General features: G+C 41.7%; 1 protein-coding gene and 1 long non-coding RNA gene across 2 annotated transcripts in view; both read right to left on the bottom strand.

Moving 5' to 3' along the window:
- LOC111273848 (lysosomal alpha-mannosidase) overlaps positions 1-15,852 on the bottom strand; it is a 90,327-nt gene that overhangs the window by 57,172 nt on the left and 17,303 nt on the right. The window lies entirely within an intron of this gene.
- LOC111273850 (uncharacterized) lies at positions 13,471-14,875 on the bottom strand. Its single transcript, XR_002688072.2, has 3 exons — positions 14,608-14,875; positions 14,159-14,385; positions 13,471-13,612 (listed from the first exon to the last, which is right to left on the bottom strand). It is a non-coding gene; the product is annotated as an uncharacterized LOC111273850 (long non-coding RNA).

The following is a 15,852-nucleotide window of genomic DNA, read 5'->3' as shown; positions in this document are numbered from 1 at the left end:
ATGCCAGTGTTTCTATCTATTTATCAGACGCTGGCGTCACTAAAAACAGTGACGGCAATAGTCCCAGCGGTAACGACTACGACGCACATAACGATAATCATGATGGTCTCCTCTAGCTATCAGAGTCGTCAAATTTTCATATACTACGAAATATCGTATTGTCGTGAGCAATCACAGCAGTTGCAGAAAAGCCATCTGCACTGACTACGCTACCGGTCTGCCCTAGCAGATCATCGTAGCGTGTCTTATTGATTCAGGCCTTTCCAGCTGCCCTCGTCAGCAAGATCCGGTACCCACTTCTGCCTTCAGTAGGTTCATCGCCGCTGTCGTCTTCACGGCGTAGCGAGCAACGTCACGTCAGGCTTTCAAAGCGATTGCCTATAATATGTATTCACAGAATTATATAATAGACTCTGTAAAGCTATCTTATGGGCGATTGCCACCGCCGCCACTGCTGCTACTGAACGGCACATAGAAGCTAATGACTCTACTGTTTGCTATAGCCAAGTATTGCCATTCTATCTCAAACGAGCTATACTGAATATATGCAAGCAAACAAGCAAGATGACTGCCGCCAGCAAGTAGGTTAACTGTGTAAGCCAGGGGTGCGGCTAAGTGCCGCAGTTAAATGGATCTATGGAAAGGACAGGTAAGCAGACAAACGTACAGACAGAAACACGGCGCATAACGCCTGCCTGGTATTAGGTCCCATTGCCTAAGGGTGTGTCCTCCATCTGGCCTGCGACGCTACTATATTCGCATTGGTATCCTTACTGCTGCTGCGACTCTGTCGGCGAGCCAGCCTTTCCCACCACTAGAACTCACAGGACACGGTATGATCATATGATGGGAACACACATTTAACCTTGATCATAATGATGCTTATTGCTCTGGATATAAGGCGGTAAAAGCCTTTGGCCAGTGATTTTACGCGAGTGGTATGCCTACTGCTGGTTGGATGAGGCCGGTATTGGCTTCGAAGGATTACGCACAGCCATTACTGTGTGCTATTTTGAGTTTACTAAACATACGTCGAGTATTGCTTGACAAATCTGTCTAACGGTGACAAATTCATTAAGCAATTCTCAACAATAATCTCGCTTATGCCCAACGCGTCTGAGAGGTAATCACATCAACAACCGCACCTTGTTTCCTCTAGTAACTGTTCTTAAAAGCTGTGCAGTTTCCTCCTGCTGTAAAAAAGCGCTCTGAAAATATGATTGGAAGTCACTGGTGCTGGTGACTCAATATGAAATACTTATAATCGCAATATTGAATAAAATAACGATACGCTCACTAATTAAACCTTGCTGACCTCTTCAGCAGTGTTGCATTCGTATCTATATGTTACATTGCCTAGCGTATGATTGGGCGGCACCGTTGCATTTCTGTCCTGATTTTTGTCAATGTCTACGTTGAAGGAAAATCCTGCATTTCCTAATACGAAAGTTCTTCTCACGATAGAATTTCTATCATAGCAGCATAGGTTTTGATGAGCTCAAGACTTGTTTCGTCGGCGGTTGAAGTATTACGCAATCTGAAGCGCTGCGCAGACAAAAAGTGCAGGGTTTTTACATGCAAGAGATTTTACGAGGTGGTGATTTGGCTAAGTTAGAATAGCTTAATTTTTCTGTTCCTTTGATCCTAGTGCGGTTGGCGAGATACTTTTTAGTTATAACTTTATCTTTGAAGTATAGTAATCATGATACTAACCACATTTACTACTTTGTTGAGTTCTCCATTTAAAGACTTATTCGACCGTGACAATAGGACTCGCTAAAATCCACCACAGTCAGCTGCTCGTTGATCGTTTTCTGCCACGCTTCAATTTGCTCTTTTCGATAGGAGTAGAGCGTAACGGAAAAGGAAAAAGGAATCCAGTCCAATGGATGAACTCGCGACATACGCCAGTATTAGGCTTACCTGAGGACAATGTAAACACTTGAAATCAACCCAAATAAGGCCGAACAAAGGCTTACACCAAGGCTAAGTTAGGACTGGGATTAATCAACCGATTACGAATTTTAAAACCATTTTCACTATTACATTACACGTATCCATGAGTAGTTTCATGCGACGACATTGTGTATCGATATTTGATGACAGCATTTCCTTCGGCAGATTCGCGTACAGCGATACTAGCCGTTATAGCCTGCCGTCAGGACTTGGGCTGCTGTCGCTAGGTGCGTTGACAATAGGGCCAGCATCAAGGGACGGCGGTGGTGGCGGCGGCGAAGCTTGAGAACTAGACAAATGACATTTGTTGACCGGGGTGTCATTTGTAGCTGTTTGGTTGTCGTTCAAAAGTGGCACGGGGCGACGACATGAATGCTACGAACGTACATGAGCGAGATTAGGAAATGTCTATTGTCAAAGAATACAAACTCGTCCATGAGTGTACAACGGCTTTTTAGTGTAGATACATATTCTGAATCGGATAAATTGAAGTTAATCTGACAGAATAGGGGGAGGATCAGCAACTGTCGCATTTAGCTAAAGTACAGTGATGCGCTGAACATATAAGTCTAGGCATTTAGCACCTCTCTGTTTCCGAATATGATCGTTTAAACAGTTGTGACAGCAGTTCTGTGAAGGAGCTGTTTCGAAATAGTAGAACTATAACAGATAGTTTACTGGGCATTCTGTAAGATACCAAACTAACGTGTCCCACTTTAAAATGAACTCTTGGTTCCAGTGGGACCATGACAAGTGTAACTTCTATATACTATAAGAGCGAACAACCTCAACGATCAGTCGATGATATTTGTACTTAACGAAACTGGCAGCTGATTCCGCGTTTTCTACGATAACGAAGAGTCAACGTAGATAAGCTTGACTCGAGGTTCGTGCTGAGCCTATTACGGGCGAACCCAAAAAAAAACCAGTATGGAACGCTATCAAACAATTGGAAAGGTCTATCTTTCTCTGTCATCTACGTTGGTTAGCGTTTTACAGATGCTCCACATGTTGGTAAAATACGTTATCCTAGGAGCCCATTAGTCGCTAAACAGAAGGCTCTCTTGTCTGGAAATAATTTTTTTGCTGTTACTATCATTCAATGAATAAAACATATTAAGGGATAAACAGCATTCGGATTATTATTTTCTCTCTCTCTCTCTCTCGCTATTCTTCCAGCAGGAGTAGGCTTGCAGTTTTGAATCATGTAGAACTAATTTGTATTTCAAAACCCGTGAATGCGAACGTCAGGTGTTCATCGCTTTTTTTCTTTTTAAAGACAAGTAGTCAATTACATTAAAATTTAATGTACGTTTCGATCACTTAAAAAGATGAGCATTCAAAGACACTGGAGGTTACGCACGCACGCGACCACGAAATATTGGTTTAGCTCGAATTCTTGTGGGATTGAGTGGCTTTTTCGATGTGAGAAAAAAATTGGCCGCATTTATGAAGCATAAACGGAATAGGCTAGATAAAGCAAAAGTAGTATTTGGTAGTTTTCGCAGAATCCGAACTATCTGATTTATTGCTCGCTGATTGTTCGCCAACATCGTCTCTGATTGGTGGCATAATTAATACTTATACAATATGGCTGCATAAAATAATACGCTTTCTGTTTTCTAGCGTCAACAAATTAAATGGCTACTTACTTGGTAACTTTAGAAAATTGGTGTTATCGTAATGAGCGAGATGCGCTTTACTCAGTCAAAACTCAAGATTCTGTTCAAAACAGTCAACGCGCCAGTATTTTTGCGCTACTAGCGCTAATATTTGAAACCGCTTAATGTTATGTAACTTTGAGTCTTCTCATAAAACTTGCCTGTAAAATTTTCTGAGTAAATCTGGGTCAGGCGGTCTGGATACGGATGGTTTGTCGCTCTAAGGGCTACAAGCGTTTGATGGTCTTTATCTAGCAATTGCCATGCACCACAGGCTTAGACCTCAGGGGATGATATTCTAGATATCAACTAAATGTGTTAGAACAGCTAACAGTGTATGCTTGTCAACAATAAACATTGTTTTTGTTTCTTTATCAAGCGCATTTTATAAGCGTTCTAACTAAATTAAGGATTCATGAAATCAGCCTTTGTTCTGTTTTTCTTGTCTGCGCTTATTCACTGCAGATGTTCCATCCATGAACGACTCCATACAAATCTCATATTATGCGAAGAACTTCGCATGCACTCGAATAACGAGGTCATTTTAAATTTAATTCTCCGCGTTTTCTGCTTTTTGCTCAAGTCTAGTAGTCGCCTCTTTGATCGCTTCCATCAGAACGATAAAAACACATTTTAGCGATGCTGTTTGGTGCCTGCGTCAGCACTCCTGATAGTGACCTGGCTGAAGTTATATCTGCGCCGCGGCTTCAAACGGAGACAACGGTAAAATCTCACTTCGCGTGGGGCGACCTGACACTGCTTTCACTCAGAGATTTTAGCAGATGGTGGGAATGATTGCCGTTGCTGTCGGCACCAATGGCAGGGTCGCTTTTGCCTTAAAGTTTTGGGACATGAAGAAAAAAAAGGCGACGAAAGATGGCGCTGTCGTTGCAGCTACTCTAGCGACATTCTACATAACAGACCGCTTGACGAAGGTAACCTGAACAGCTCGGCAGGGCCGAGCGGGACGTTTAGAGTAAGTGCGTTGGCGACATTTATAAAAACTTACAAAACTAGAAACGTCTTTAGCATATGCTGCACCTTCTAGTCAGTAGCACGACGGTGGCTTGTTGATGAGTATCGAAAAACATATGGACATGGCGACACACGAGCATCTATCGAAGTATACGGACAAACAGCATTTTCAAAAGGAAATAAACTATATTGATGTTGTTTTTCATTGAAGAGCGCGCCACTTTTCCAATCGGTCAATTCGCTTTCTGCTAGATGTCTCTGATTTACTAACTCGCATCGAGGCCATTAAGCATCTGAGATCGAGAGGGTCAATCGGTCGTATAATCACACTGCGTAACTATTCTCACGTTACTGTATGAGGACAGGTGAGCGGAAAGCACATCTTTACAAGGAACGCATTTGTAACTAAACAAAACTCTCGTTCGGTTTCATTATCATGCACAATTTTTATTAACTGTATTAGATACGAGGGAGCTACGAAATCCGGTCGGCTTTTTCGTCAGCGTCGAGGTCAGTGTTGACAATCATCCACGTACCCAGCTAGCTATTACTATAAATTTTTTTGCAATCATCAGTTAAGTCATAGATGGCTTGTAGAAACTGTTTTCTACTATATCGTTGATTTTTGCTGCATTCATCCCTGGCGAATTATGCCGATTTTAGTGAAAGTTGTTGTGTGCAGTATGATCTATATTATCTATGAATAAGGTCTTCGATTAGCTTTAAAATTCTGCTACTCTTATTGTTACTACACTTGTTCGCCGGTAGTTCCGACGGAGAGTAGAGCTCGAACACTGCCATCAACGAACGCCGCCAACATTTCGTGCTCAGATATTATCGTTCTTCGATTAATTGCCACTTTCTATTAAATGCATGATATATATACACCGCACGTGTGCAAGTAGTAAAATGAACACTTCGTTTAAGAATGGTGCACATGTTCCATCCATCTTATCAACTGGCATATTTCAATATTTCTGCGTACTTTGACTCCTCGTATAAACAAGCCAAAGTCGAAGCTTGACCACCAATTTCACGGCTCACAAAGAGACGGCAGTATATATATATACACTTACTTATCGTTTTCGTGATCTAACTCTAAAATGGTGCCGCCTGGTAAAATCACTATACTCAAGCTATTCAAGAAAGTTTTAGGATACTAGCCCGGCCATTATTATTTCCAATTGCTTATATACTAGCTGCACTCATCTACGATAATCGAATTATTCGTTTCGGTTGTTATCGGCGTGAAAAAAATGTCGAGCTTATCTCAGTGACGCTTACCTGCCCCACAAAATTAAAAAATCAACGTTTCAGTAGTGTTTAGAAGTTCGAACGCAAGCTACGAACTTCTTTAGATAAAGATGTAATGATCTAACACAGTAGAAGCTTTAGCTGCCCGTACGGAAATGAACGGCTGGCCGTTACTCTGTCGCATCTTAAGCTAGCTAGACGTCAACGAATCCGCTAATTGCTTTGATCCGCCGTGCTCGCATACGAGGTATGAATAACTTCATACTTTTTTGACGGGCGTCCTTTACTGGACGTTTGTCACAAGGCGATGAAGCTACAACAGCAGAAAATATACGGGAACGGATCTCAGCGCAGTGCTTTGAATAACTGGTATCAAGGTTCGAATTTCCGTCATTTTTATTATTAGTTCAAGAGAGCGTATATCACATAGATCAAATCTTAAATTCCTAAATTTTGTAGCCTTTTTTTTACCTTCGTTTTCTGTCAGGGCTTCACCTGAATACGACCGCCCATACGAAGCTTTCTTACGCCAATTGAGCATTCACTTAATGCAATACTTACCCACTATTAGTAGCTGAAATGCACGGGTGATCTACACTTAGTATCCCTCGATATATGCAGAACTAAATTATACACTTTTATAGTCACGGCCAACTTATCATAATGGACCTTTGACGTCGATTATAATTGCCACATATTAAACAACTTGGCAAGAGTGACCAATATTATTATCTCTTATACACTACGCATAAAGCACCAAGGTAATCAGTTAAGTTTAACAAAATGCCGAGGGTGCACAAAAGTTATTCTCCTGCACGCACAGTTCGATAGCTGCTCTACTTCGATTAGCTTCAAAACCATTGCTCGTTGGCGTTCCCTGTCTTACCTCAACTGCCTTAACTTAGAATACCAAGACAAAGCTATCATCGTCCAATCCTGTTCGACTGTGGCTAAGGGCCGGGCACCGCTATAGCGCACGCAGGAAGGACCATTAGGGCTATTGCCATCACCTTATGGTCAACGGGGTGCCTGATCCGCTATCAGGACGCGGAGAGTTTGCCGCGATGGATGGATTCGTTACATGGATAAGCTTGCGTGCGCATATTCTTGCTTCCCTTTTCGTCAACCGTACTGCATTGTGCTGTCCATATATATATATTTATCCCCAAAAGTGTAGACGCTGGGACCAGTTACGTGAATCTTTTGCGAGACCTAGCCCCAATTTGCTTTTTCGACAACACCAGAAGGTTAAAAAGTTTCAACTGACGAAATACATGCAACAACATCAAAACGGATGTTTGTTGAACTTCGTGAATTAAGACCCTAACGATATCAGCAGTGCATAAACCAGAGCGGTAATAATTTGGGAGACATCGACTATACGGATTCTTTTGCACTTTCGGTGTTAGTTATACGTAAACGATAACTGAAGCTATAATTATTTGAAAAGAGTATACATTTTGGTATACCCTGCATGTATATATATGATCTATCTACAGGTATTGGTCTGGAGCGCTTTTTGTCGATTTGCCAACATTGTCGTAGATGTTATAGAAACAGCACCTTCCATTGATATTGACGTGAAAAAGTATTGCAGTGAAGCTTTGGAGTATTTGACCTCAATATGCATACAGTTGCTGATCGAGTAACATCGTTGGTTTTCTATCGACCGCCAAAGCATGCGAGGGCCTGAACTGAACATCAAAGTAAAATGGGGCATCGCTCACAGTATTAGAAAACGCACGGTCGAGACGCAGGGCTAAACGTATGGCCAATATTGCCATAGGTATGGGGAACGCAGCTGAACCAGGTGAATAATTGTTAATTAAGATCGCAACCATTACTACGCAAGGGCGAGGGCAATGTATATATATAGAGCAGCTATTTAATATCGCAAAGCACTTCTTATATGCAGCTGATATTTTACTAAAAAAAAAAAAAGGTAGTACGGTAACCGTTACATTACCTACGGCTTGCAAATGTGACCTATACGTAGAAATCCCAGTACCTACGAATGATGCCATACGAATGTTCTCAGTTTGATATTCAGTACTGCCTTTGCTAAGCATCGCTTCAGAGAACCGAACACCCCAGCATGAAACCAAGTTTTTCCATGCCCAGTTTCGAATCTGGACTGCCTCCAAGCTTAGCAGGTAAACACTTTACCGTTGAATCGTCATGGAGGCACATGCACATATCGTCGAAAACAATGAATTCGGAAGCGTACAGGTCATTAATTCCGAAAATCGATGTGACAGCTTATCTCGCCTCAACTCATGATGATTATGTAGCAGAAGCATTGTTACATAAAAAACAATTTCAATACAAACCAGGACCTGGGAAAGCACCATGAATGTCTGTGAATTTTTCAGCCAGTGTGTATTCGCAATTCCTCAGGAACACACTCATTGTGTCCCCCACCGTTATTGTGAAAACTTCTGTTGCATGCGGGTGTAGGAATTTTCAAGCAGCTGAGACAAGCACAAATTTGTCCTGCAAAGTAACACTGAAAGAAAGGCCGTCATCCGTCTATTTCTGCACTTGGAGCAATAGGTTTGCTGCATTAGTGTTCTGTGACAAGCAACCTGGTCAGCTTTCCGGGCTGGTCCTATTCTATTTGCACGTTGAATCTATCCTTCGACGTTTGCGGCCGGAAGTTTGTACTCCCAATGGTATTTTCATCATCGTTAATGATGCTAGCTGTCACCAAGGTAGAAGATCCTGTGGCGCTTGTGGCGAGGTAATTCAGACGCTTGTCTTCACCGCCAATGCAATTTTTTCCAAATAAGCTTTATCATCAAAGAGAGAATCATTTTTCGTCCATGGCGTGCGTAATGAAGTTGCAGTTGTTAGACGCCGATCCTTGGTCTGGCTCGGTATAAATTGCATGACTTCGTGGCACGTTCCTAACATTGTCGTCGTGTACGAAAATGTGTGGTCACGTCATTTTGCTTACGCTATGAGTTCATGGATACCCCGACGCCAGCCAGCGCCCTATTGGAAACAAATAGCGGAAACACAAAGCCTTTCTTTTTCCTATGTCTAGAAGTCACCTAGAAGAGATGTCTAGAAAGCATCCCACCAGTTCTTTTCAACGTGGCTGCCTCGTCTTTCAACCACTTTCATAATAGTTAAGTCATTAGAGAGTTGCGGGTGCCTTTGTTCATCGTACGTTTACCCGAGGAGATCTCAAATTTCCCAGCATGTCGGCGAAGGGCGCAATCAGCCTGAAGCACTTTTGTTTTTCTGCAGAAGAAAAAACGCCAGCATATCAAGGATTGCTTTTGTTCGCGTATTGTCTATAAAGGCCACCTCCGAGCACAATAGAGCATGCGACCTGAATGAACTGCTCGTATATCAAGTGTATTATGTAATGTTTTTACTTGTATGATTCCTGTATAATGATGCGGTTTTTGTTACGACGCCCCCGCGGTTTTCTTGCCTTAAGTTACGTAGTATCCTGGTGTAATAATAGTTTATTTAGCAATAACTATATTACATATGTGAGTGAACCTATTAAGTCTACTCTTCTAAATGCCTTTTAATCGATTACGTTCTGCTATTTCTCTGGTAACACTATTATCCCATTACTATAGGTCTTTTGCTGTGTCTGGACGAGAAATTGTGGTATCTCGTATTTGCGCCTCTTTGTTAAAATTAAATTAATGCCGTTAAGCAAGTTCTGTACAAACCAAAAACCGATGACAGTCTACTGGTGCTATATCTGGCCTATACGGCGGATACACTAAAATTTTGACTCAGATTCTTTCAGTTTTCAGCGAGTAACTAAAGATTTATGTGGTCATGGTGGGAGACAACGCCTTATTTGTTTCCTGATTCCGGCCGTTTTTTTTTCAATGGCTTGGTATAATTTTGCTAGATGTTGACAGGACAAGTCCGGAAAAATCGTTTTGCCAGCTGGCAGCAACCCATAATGCACGATCCCTTTCCAATTTTACTAAAGACATAGCATCACCTTCTTTAGCGTCTACCTGGGCTTTCTGCCACAGATTCTGAAGCAAATTAAAATTCTCTACGCGGTATTCTTGTACGTAATCCACTGTTCATCACGCGCGACCAACCACGTTAGCAGTAGCGTTTCTATGGAGTACCTTCTAGCAACCAGCTTTCTTCGAATAATTTAGAACTGTTAGATGATGATTCCTTAGTTTTTGCCTATATCATACCTATTCCCCTATCAACTCTGTTTAACTTTTATAAAATTTCATCAACCCTTTCGTGATTGATTGACCATAGTGAGAAACATCTTTCATATAGAACTTTGATCGAAACAAATGCAACAGGACCCCGTTTAGGACGTTCCTTCGGATAGCGTATCTTGATCACTAAACGTTTTTGTGGATTTGCGCAGCATGTGCACCTTTATCACAATAACATTGTAATATATAGCTAATGTCTGCATAAACTGCACTCACCTTCAAGGCGCTCGGTCGCAAGTCTGGATAAAAACATTTCAACGATTTTAGTATATCTACTACTGCCAAAGCTCAGCTTTCTAAATTCTGCTGACCCCGACGCGATCTCTATTACCTGAGATATGTGACTTCGACGCTTCGATTTAGCTAGAAAAATTACTTAGTCGACAATGCAGCCGGTGGCTCTTTTTACACTATGTAATTCGTACATTTGCAGTGATATTCGGCACCTAGAGAGATCTTTGCCGTAAGCGTCAGATGTTTCCAGTCTGACATTGCGTTAAATGCCCGTTTGTGTACATCATTTGTGCGTTTCGGGATTACGTATAACGCCCCTGACGACCATGTCCAAGGGCGTACATATCATATATTGTTATGTCCCAAGCAAACCATTTATTTCGATGCTTGTTACGAAGTTGGTCGGGTCCCAGAGCAACCCGAAACTCGATTATGTCTCAGAAGCCTTGGCCTAAAACATCATTAACTGCATCATATCGACCTTGCATTGACCTGGCAAGTTTGCTACAGATTAGTTAATGTCCTGGGTCATTTATAGTGGCATTGTATACAGAGTTCTGCCGCGAAAAAATTACCATTGACAGAAAAGTTTAGATGAAACTGGCGAAAAACCTTATTCCCTCGTACTCAGAAAGAACCTATTCAACATAAAAATGTCAATCTCAAAATTGCATTTCAGTAAAAAGGTTTTCATGAGTAGCCTCGAAAACGATTTCGTCCTACACCAACAGTTCGATGAACTGTTCGTTTGACGTACGGATCAGCCGGTGGTTTTTTGAAAGTTAATTGGCATCCGTTTGGTTTAAAGTAGTCCTTTGCGCAGGGTTGGAAGGTCAGCGTGTATGGGTTAGAATTGTTAGCAAGGTATGAACGTATCTACACAGGGACCCATGCCAGCGCCTAAGACCGCAGCGAAAACCCGCTTACGTCTACTTACACAACTATTTTTACGCAAGAGCATCCGGATTCCGTTGTGGGTATCCAGTACTGAGCAGCCTCTACCCTCTGCAGTTTAAAAAGAGAAGTTGTAACTTATTCATTCTGACCTTTTGCTACAACCGAATTGGCCAAATTGCAACTGCGCTAAAATTTTTCTCCGACTGAACGAAACAATTACGAAAATACAATCACTACTTGTACTATTTATTCTTGCATGTATGAGAATGAAGATTGTGGTGAAAAGCATACGACAACTATCCAAGGTCTTTTTTACGGCCTCCTTTTTTCTTCGAACTTCCTGCACCTAAAGCTGTCCCTAAAAGTCCGATAAGGATCAATGAGTACATACTACACTCGAGTGATGCGTGCAATTTGGCTAACAATTGCGAGTCAGCTGTGTTGATAGTTTGTGAGGACAGCTATTAATCAAGAAATTATCACCCAATTACGATTATTCTTAGAAATATGTAGGAAGGAGCCTTTTATCTCGCCTGCCCTGCGGAAGTCCTCTTAGAGAATGATACGGTATATTGGAGACTAGGGGTTATATTGGCGTTTATGCAGAACCGACAAAATCGCTAACGATGGATAGAATCAATAATATTTTATTCGTTAAAAAAAATATCCTATTTTTTTTCTACTCTGATATATATTCCCAACAGCAAACGTACACTCATTTCTTCTAACGAGCCATGGCCAGCGCACCTGAGGTGTTTTCTATCGTGACACATTACAGTAAGACACAAAAACACGACAAGTACACACTACTCACGTCTGTGTTTATCCGATATCGCTGTAATCAAGAGCCGGATTCCCGTGATTTACTCCTGCTAAACTGCTTCTGCTGCTGAAGCTGCTACTGGAGACACCGCGGCCATCCGGTCGATGTGGTCTACCTCCCTTCGTTTCGAGGTGGCTTGGGCTTTGTTCGCACCCCACTGCGTATTTACCTACTTTATACGCTAACAAAATGGACCGACTCAGATCTCGCGACCCCTCTATCCGTATTTTTATGTGGCAAGTCGTGTTTCGCTAGACAATTCTAATCACGTTGCTGTGAGCTGCTGTCTAAAGCATTGTGGAGACTTCAAGGCCGCGGGTCCACTCAGTCACTTCCGGGTATCTTTATTTTTTACTAGATGCTTTGAGGGGGCCGCTAACATCGAGGGCATTGTGCGGGTACCAGCGGGAGGACAATGAAGCCTATTAGTGGGAGGTCATTCTACTTCAATCTCTCGAGTTTGCGGAGGCCGTGTTGTCCAGCGCTGCAAAGATAGATGTTCGCACAGATTCTTTGTTCGATCAATTTACACAAGTTTCTTGTCGTATAGTGAGGACAGCGTTCATCTAACGCGCTAATTATTCCGAAATTTTTCGATGGATAGAACATATGCTGAGGGTTTATCGAAAGATACGGAGACCAAAGCTGAGTGAAGGATCAAAGAAGAGTATAATTTGTTTCGCAATTTCCTAAATAGCATAACCACGATTTGTGTACGTAAACAAATGTTATAGGAAATAACAGAATTTTCTATAAACAGGCTACTTATGCCCAGTATACCAGAATAAGTACACATCGTAAAATACAAAAATACTTATGACATCGATCTAGCAATCAAGAGAATAGCGTTTGCTAACGACTAACCCGGTCAAATCATATATTTCTATTGCTATTAAATGGCAAACAAACGTTCCATTGCATTTTGAGCCGTAGTAGTAGTAGTAGTTGTACTACTACGATTAAAGTGAGGGTCCTAAAGAGGATTTTAATGTGGACTAAGTTCTACGGAGGCTCAAGGGAAGCCCGCAGTAAAATCGAATATTGTGAATACAGCCCTCAAATGCCTTCTCTAAAGCAAAGGACGGGCACCAAATTGACCAGTGGAATAAGAGTGATGGGGCAATGGGGGATCCTGAGGGTCTAAATTGTGATAACTAAAGTTATCGAAGGAGATGCTTCGTAGGCATTTTGCCCTGATACGAGTACATATTCACATGAACCGCACAAAAGCAACCAGATCGTCTAGTGTAATCACAAAAGCCCTTCTGATTTTGTTTAAACTGCAAAATGCCGGCATATCTTTTTTTACATGAAGTTTCGGCTGTAAAATGTGACATGCAGCTGAAATCTCAACCTGTATAACAAGAAGCAGCGGCAACGATAAGAGTTCCAATTAGTTATTGTGTTATCTAGCTGAGTCTTTTTTTTAGTCACAAATGAAAGCGATGAATGATGAGGTTACTGCATTGTAACGCTCGCGAAGCATTTATTTGTCAGATCCGATATTTGTGTACATGATGGTTTTGGAAGCGCCGGATATGACATCGCTAACGCGTCTGATAAGAACCATAATGATGCATACATGTGCAGTTCTGTTAAAGAGAAACCCGATAAGAATCCATGTATTAAACGGTAGTATAAAGCAATCGCTAGAGATGACCTTTACAACCTAATGGCTAGAACAAATTTATCAAATCATTCATTTTATAGTAATTTATCTATTAATTTGTTATATATCTTATGCGAATATGTCTTCAGGCATATTGCCAAATTGATTTATAGGCTAGCTGAGTCACATCGCTCCTGTCTGAAAGGAACTGTATGTCTCACTGAGTTCAGGACTGCAGGAGAAATCGCTAAAACCCGTAGTAGAAAAACTAACACGCATCTAAAATGAGAATGAATACGATAAGAAAAGGCTTTGGCCTTCGGAAACTACAGAAATTTCTGTCGTACTGAGTTACGTCTATAGGGCATTTCCATGACAGTAACTCTTCTTCTAACCGTCATTCTTGACAAATCGCATCTTATTATCGCTGAGTTAAAAGCTGTTCTATAGTCATCCATGATAGTCATTACCGTCTATTAAGCGATCAGCTAATTCAAACAACACAGTTCTTTAGCTGTTTATCACTCACACTCTGTTTGCTTTAACCGCTGTGCCTCTCGCTCCTTCAGATTTTTCTTTTCACCCTCGGCCACACCAAAGAAAACAATGATGCCATTGATAAGGGCAATGACGATGGTCGAATGACAGTGAGAAGCCGCCAGGGTGTCGCGACGTGGAAGCGTCTCTGTGGACCGCGGGTGTCGCACACCGCCGATACATTAAGTCTCTCTTGCTTGGAGTGACCGGCAAAGATTGCTAAAAAGATACAGGGCTCGTTAGCAGGACAGTAGGTAGATATCCAAAAAGTTTGATTTCAAAATTATAGCTGGTTACATGGCCCTGCTTGTTCCCGTAATCGTGTTACATATGACAAGTCTGCTGCGCGACGGTCGAGCATCTCAGCTAACGTAATCAGCTAATATTTCGATACTCTGTTCCCTAACAATTTACGTACGGCCACAGCTCAAGGGCACTTACATTTCGTCGGTGGTTAATGCCTTATTGTAATGGCTATACAGTTTGCCCTTTGTGCGACAACTGTAAAACGACGATTGGGTTAGGATCAATTGACGCACCGGAGACCGAATAATGATAAGCTAGCGAAAAACAGCAATCCAACCGCTGCAGGCATCTTATAGCAAATCTCTTTAACAGTTACGTAGAACTTTGATTCACGAAGCATTACCACCTTTTACATCACAGTCGCAAGAGGCGCAAGTCAAGCTAAAAAAAAAATCGATAACGTCTTTCTATCAATTCCGCTGACGTATGTAGGAAACCATCTGTCTCCTAAGCCGCATTAGTCGCTCTAGCGCTTTGTAAAGCAGATCATATGCGAGGGGCAATCTGTGGTAGTGCAACCCTAATCTCTACCCTCGACGTTGTATGGAGATGACGTGCTGCTAGCTCGGCTTGGTTCGAAGAGATAACATCTATGCTAAAGGAAAAGGTGCACTTTTGCAAGGTTGCTCTTTTGCGAACTAAGAATAAGAAAATCAAGAACAATGGCTACGTGATGATGTTTTTACATTTTAGCTTAGTTTCGACTCCGTAAAAAAATGGGTGATCTAAAAATGCGTAGCTCATCGAACGGAACGCCATATCAACTGCTACCAATGAAGCATATTGCATTATATCGAACGTAAAGGTCGTCCTACCGCAAGCCTCTAGCTCTCCAGGACACTTTAAGGCTGTTGTTTGGCACAGTGGGTCTTTTGTTAGACATCTCTATTTTTGTTGTAAGTGCGTCTGAAGTAAGTTGTTCGCCATCCCGATTCCACCTACCGTGACTGCAATGTATTCTACTCTGTGATCAGAGCAGCGAAGCGATAATATATATGTCAATGAAAGAAAGGTTAGTACTCTAGGGGAAATATGAATTGTTTTTCTATGTTAATATCACTTACGGCGTCACCGTAATTAGCTTACAAGGGTTGATAAGATTTGAATTAGTCTTTTTTTAGGGAGGGGGTACAGCATGAAAGAACAAAAAAGTCGAACCATTACACGACTACCAAGCGGTCATCGATTGTCATATTTCTTAGATATCGATCAAACACAACATAAGGGTAAAGGAAACAAGGCTGGCGAAGCGTTCCGTAGAGGACAAGTGAATCAGGGATATCGTCGATTCTTTCGACGGTTTACATGCGTCCACACGCACGCATACATAGTTATTGATAGCCATCTGTCTATGCTCAGGCATTGTCATACTAACTTTGT

The sequence above is a fragment of the Varroa jacobsoni genome, unplaced genomic scaffold, assembly GCF_002532875.2.
Source record: "Varroa jacobsoni isolate VJ856 unplaced genomic scaffold, vjacob_1.0 scaffold_231, whole genome shotgun sequence".
Classification (NCBI taxonomy): Eukaryota; Metazoa; Arthropoda; class Arachnida; order Mesostigmata; family Varroidae; genus Varroa; species Varroa jacobsoni.
Note: the sequence above shows the minus strand (reverse complement) of the source record. Positions and strands in the feature narration are given on the sequence as shown.